We start from the raw sequence: 6,128 nt of genomic DNA, 5'->3' as shown, positions 1-6,128 counted from the left end.
TAAGTATACTGCGGTGATCTCTTTGAGAGATAACTGCAGTAATAAAGTCCCCCGGGGGACTAAAAGTTTAAGTATAAAAAATAAAAATAATGTTTTTTTCATTAATAAAAATCTCCTCCCCAAATAAAAGTAAATCACCCCCCTTTTCCCATTTTATATATAAAAATAAATAAACATTTGGTATCATCACCTGCGTTCGCCCCAAACTATTAAATGACCACACTCCTGATCTCGCAGGTAAACGGCGTAAGTGCAAAAACCCGCCAAAGTGCAAAAATGCGGATTTTTTTGTCACATCACGTCCCGGAAAATTGTAGTAAAAAGTGATAAAAAAAAACGCAAATAAGCAATCAAAGTTTCGGTAGAAAGAACAGATCCTGGCGCAAAAACTTACACTTTACACAGTCCCATAGACCAAAGCATAAAAGTGTTAGAAGGATGGTAATAGAGCAGTTTTAAAGACATTTTATTTTAAATTTTTTTTAAAGGTTTTAATTTTTAAAAGCTGTCAGATAAAATACATTATATAAATTACAGATTGTTGTAATCAGACTGACTTAAAAAACATATACAGGTATAACATGTCAGTTTTACTATAGCTTTATGAATGGCATAAACACAAAATCCCCCGAAATGATTTCCTTTTTTTTTTTTTTTTTTTTTTTTTTCATTTTACTGCGCAAATAATTTTTTCCAATATCACAGCATACTTTATGGAAAAATGAAGTCTGCCATTGCAAAGTACAATTGGTGTCACATAAAATAAGGGCTAATGTGGGTCTGTAGGTGAAAAAATGCAAGCGGAGAGGAAAATGCAAATACGGAGAGGGAAAAAAATTAAAGCGCAAAAATATAAACTAGCCCAGTCCAGAAGGGGTTAAAATGTGGTCATTTATTTGGTCTTATTTTTCCCCCTTTTATATAGTTTTGTAATGTAGAAGTGCAATGATATTTGTTAATGGTATAAAGTTATACATAGAAAATTGTTTTATAGCTTAAAATAAAAAAATTGCTGCCCATAAGCGTGTTACAATTTTCCTTATAGGTGCTCTATGTAGCAAAACTAGCCTGACAGAGGAGTTTACCAACAAGGATGTTTATATGGGGTCCTTTAGGTTAGAGTCCATGAAATGAATATTTCTATTAAAGGGGTAGGGCAGCGTTCAACATTAAATTCACTAAATAACACACATTACAAAGTTATACATCTTTGTAATGTGTATTGTTTAAGTGAATGGCCCCCTTCCCCGTGTGCCCCCCACCCCGGAAATGTGGTGCATTATACTCACCGACCCCGGCCGCCATCTTGGGTCGACAACATCATCTTCGAGAGGCTGGCCGTCCCTCAAGCCGACCCCCCCTCTGGTGCGTCATCAACTGCTCAGCCGCGATTGGCTGAGCATAGCTGTGCTCAGCCAATCGCAGCTGAGCAGCTGATGACTCACCAAAGGGGGGACGGCTGGAGCTGGAGCCGGCCTCCCGAAGATGGCGTCGTCTACCCAAGATGGCGGCCAGGGTCGACAGCAATTCGGTGAGTATAATGGACCACACTATGTATTATTTAGTGAATTAATGTTAAACGCCGCACTACCCCTTTAACTCATGTCTTCTTTTGCCTACTTACTTTTTCCTTTTAAATTATTGATACAGTTAGGGCCAGAAATATTTGGACAGTGACACAATTTTGGCGAGTTGGGCTCTGCATGCCACCGCATTGGATTTGAAATGAAACCTCTACAACAGAATTCAAGTGCAGATTGTAACGTTTAATTTGAAGGGTTAAACAAAAATATCTGATAGAAAATGTAGGAATTGTACACGTTTCTTTACAAACACTCCACATTTCAGGAGCTCAAAAGTAATTGGACAAATAAACATAACCCAAACAAAATATATATTTTTTTCAATATTTTGCTGCGAATCCTTTGGAGGCGATTACTACCTTAAGTCTGGAACCCATGGACATCACCAAACGCTGGGTTTCCTCCTTCTTAATGCTTTGCCAGGCCTTTACAGACGCAGCCTTCAGGTCTTGCTTGTTTGTGGGTCTTTCCGTCTTAAGTGTGGATTTGAGCAAGTGAAATGCATGCTCAATTGGGTTAAGATCTGGTGATTGACTTGGCCATTGCAGAATGTTCCACTTTTTTGCACTCATGAACTCCTGGGTAGCTTTAGCTGTATGCTTGGGGTCATTGTCCATCTGTACTATGAAGCGTCGTCCGATCAACTTTGCAGCATTTGGCTGAATCTGGGCTGAAAGTATATCCCGGTACACTTCAGAATTCATCCGGCTACTCTTGTCTGCTGTTATGTCAATAAACACAAGTGACCCAGTGCCATTGAAAGCCATGCATGCCCATGCCATCACGTTGCCTCCACCATGTTTTACAGAGGATGTGGTGTGCCTTGGATCATGTGCCGTTCCCTTTCTTCTCCAAACTTTTTTCTTCCCATCATTCTGGTACAGGTTGATCTTTGTCTCATCTGTCCATAGAATACTTTTCCAGAACTGAGCTGGCTTCTTGATTTGTTTTTCGGCAAATGTAACTCTGGCCTGTCTATTTTTGGAATTGATAAATGGTTTGCATCTAGATGTGAACCCTTTGTATTTACTTTCATGGAGTCTTCTCTTTACTGTTGACTTAGAGACAGATACACCTACTTCCCTGAGAGTGTTCTGGACTTCAGTTGATGTTGTCAATGGGTTCTTCTTCACCAAAGAAAGTATGCGGCGATCATCCACCACTGTTGTCTTCCGTGGACGCCCAGGCCTTTTTGAGTTCCCAAGCTCACCAGTCTATTCCTTTTTTCTCAGAATGTACCTGACTGTTGATTTTGCTCCTCCAAGCATGTCTGCTATCTCTCTGATGGATTTTTTCTTTTTTTTCAGCCTCAGGATGTTCTGCTTCACCTCAATTGAGAGTTCCTTTGATCGCATGTTGTTTAGTCACAGCAACAGCTTCCAAATGCAAAACCACACACCTGGAATCAACCCCAGACCTTTTAACTACTTCATTGATTACAGGTTAACGAGGGAGACGCCTTCAGAGTTAATTGCAGCCCTTAGAGTCCATTGTCCAATTACTTTTGGTCCCTTGAAAAAGAGGAGGCTATGCATTACAGAGCTATGATTCCTAAACCCTTTCTCCGATTTGGATGTGGAAACTCTCATATTGCAGCCCATATTATATATTGAATTGTATTTCTGAACATGTTTTTGTAAACAGCTAAAATAACAAAACTTGTGTCACTGTCCAAATACTTCTGGCCCTAACTGTATGTTATCTGGATTATAGATTGTGTGGGCTGAGCTGACACACACACACACATATATATTTTCTTTCTGCTGAGATCAGGAAACCTGCATTGTCCTGCCGTGTGCTATAAAGTTAAGCAATAAAAACTTGTCAGAGCAACACATGTAAGCACAATATATAAATTCTGGGTAGAGAGAAAGCAAACCGGCACAACCAACTCTGCAAGCCTCTGCGATATAACGGGCAATACGGCAAAAGACGGGGTGCTCTTCCTGAATGAGTGCAGTGCAAGCATCAATATAAATGTTCAAAACAAGAAGGCATAAGGAGGCACTCACCGTATAAAAATCTTTCCTTATTTAGTCATCTTCATAAAATCTCAGGTCAGAGTGTGTAGCAGACGGCGGGGACGCCGCTCAGCAGCTGAAAGTGTGACAGCTGTTTCCCGCGCGCATGCGCGATTCTTCAGACACTCCTTCACCCACTCACGTCTGCTCCTAAATAGCTTTCAGGGAAGCAGGTGAGTGGACGCAAAAACAGGTAATACATAAACAATACAGTTAAAATCAATTGCTGTGAAGGTACAGATTCTTGAATGGATACAAAAGGTAAAGATAGCCATCACAAAAACATACTTAAATCAATGCGTTCATTAAGACCACAAGCGCTTTGTGCATTAGTTTGTAAAATAATTCTTGCTTCTTTTTGTAATAATATTTTGTTCACGTCTATGTAATTTTTTTGGAACTCACGTACAAGACCCAGAAATTTTAACTGGTTCACATCACCATTATGTACAGTATCTATGTGATGTATTAATCTTGGAACGCCTTTCTTTGTTCTTATAGATCTTACATGTTCGGAAAACCTTTTATTTAAAGCCCTGGTGGTCTTACCAATATAAAATAGACCGCAACTGCATGTAATAGCATATATAACGTTTTTGGATCTACAACAGATCATATCATTTATGTGAAAGAACACTCCACCAAGTTGTATGCTTTTGCATTCATAAAAATGACTACACCAGTTACAATTTTTGCATTTATAATTTCCAGCCGGCAATGTTTGATTTAACCAGTTTTTAGTAGATTCTTCATTCTTGGTGCTACTAAAAGAACTTCTAACCAAAGTATATTTAATGTTCTTGCAGCGGCGGAAGGTTATTAGTGGGTTACCTGAAAAATATTTAGACAATATGGGGTCTTGAGAAATGAGAAACCAATGTTTTTTGATCACATTACGTATATTATCAGCCATAGGGCTGAATTTGAAGGAAAAGGCAAAACGTGTGTGTGTACTGACGTCTGTGGTTTTTTTTATTATTTCTGTATCTTTTATTTTTGTGTATTAAACTATTGCGTGATTCTTTCAGAGCTTTAGTACGTGCCTGTTCCAGTGCTAATCTGGGGTATCCTCTAGCTTCTAGACGTTCTACCAACTCCTCAGATTGTTGTATGTAGGTAGTGTCAGTGCTATTTATACGTCTAAGTCTTAAAAATTGTCCGTAAGGAACAGCCTTTTTGGTGTGACTAGGGTGATAGCTGGTATGATGTAAAAATGTGTTGGTGGCGGTAGGTTTCCTAAAGCAGGTGGTTTCTATCTGATTGTCTACTATTTTAACTAGAACATCAAGAAATTCTATTTGAGTGGGATCTGTTTTATATGTAAATGTCATATTCATAGAATTGGAGTTAAGATACTGTATGAATTCAGAGAAGGTTTCAGAGGTGCCTTCCCATAGGACGAAAATATCGTCTACAAATCTAAAAAAACCTTTTATGGCAAGTAGAAAAGGATTAGAAGTACTGAAGATCATGTTTTTTTCAAGTACTGCCAAATATAGATTTGCGAGGGTACATGCGACGGGCGTACCCATCGCAGTACCCTCTTTTTGGGTGAACCACTCATTGTCAAAAGTAAACGCATTATTTTCAAGGATTAGGAGGAGTCCATCACATACAAAATCAATATAGTCAGTAGATTTATCAGAGCAAAGCAAAATTTCTCGGATAGCTTCTACACCTTTGTAGTGAGGAATTCTAGTGTATAGGCTTTCTACGTCAATAGCCCCCATAATCATACCATCGGTACAAGTTAAGCCTTCTAAAGCCACCAAGAATTGATTAGTGTCTTTGACTAGTGCAGGTACAGTGTCAAGTGTGGGCCTTAATAACCAGTCAATATATTTAGAGAGGGGCTCAGTGATTGAGCCTACACCGGAAACGATGGGGCGGCCGGGGGGTGGAGATATGGCTTGATGAATTTTGGGTATGTGATACCAGATGGGGGGTCTGGGGATAATGGGTATTAATTTTTCAGCTTTTTGTTTGGATAGTATTTTTTTGTCTATATAATTTTGTAGATAGGTTTGTAAACGTGCTTTTATCTTGTTGGTGGGGTTCCCTTTAAGTTTAGTGTATGTTTTATCATCATTTAGCTGACGCACAGCTTCAGTATGATAATCACAGGTCTTAAGAAGTACTATATTGCCCCCCTTGTCGGCTCTTTTTACAGTGATATCTTGTCTATTTTTTAACCATTTTAGAGCCGATATTTCACTGGGAGACAAGTTCATTTTATCAGTGGGGTAAACGAGGGCTTTAATGTCTTCTAAAACCTTATTTTTAAACAAATCTACGTTACTGCCTGGTGGAATTGGGGGAGAGAAATTAGATGAAGTACCTCCTGTAAAGAAACCGTATGTAGAATTATGAAAATTAAATTCATGATCATTATTTTCAGATAAATTCAATAACGTCCTCAAAACTAAATCATCTGTATCTGTAATAGCACCTGCTAAGGAAAAACCTATAGAATCAGCATTAACAGGGATATCACATTCTGGAACAAATTGTTTAGCTGCAAAAG

Source organism: Dendropsophus ebraccatus, chromosome 3 (assembly GCF_027789765.1).
Source record: "Dendropsophus ebraccatus isolate aDenEbr1 chromosome 3, aDenEbr1.pat, whole genome shotgun sequence".
Lineage (NCBI taxonomy): Eukaryota > Metazoa > Chordata > Amphibia > Anura > Hylidae > Dendropsophus > Dendropsophus ebraccatus.
This window is presented reverse-complemented; position numbering follows the sequence as displayed.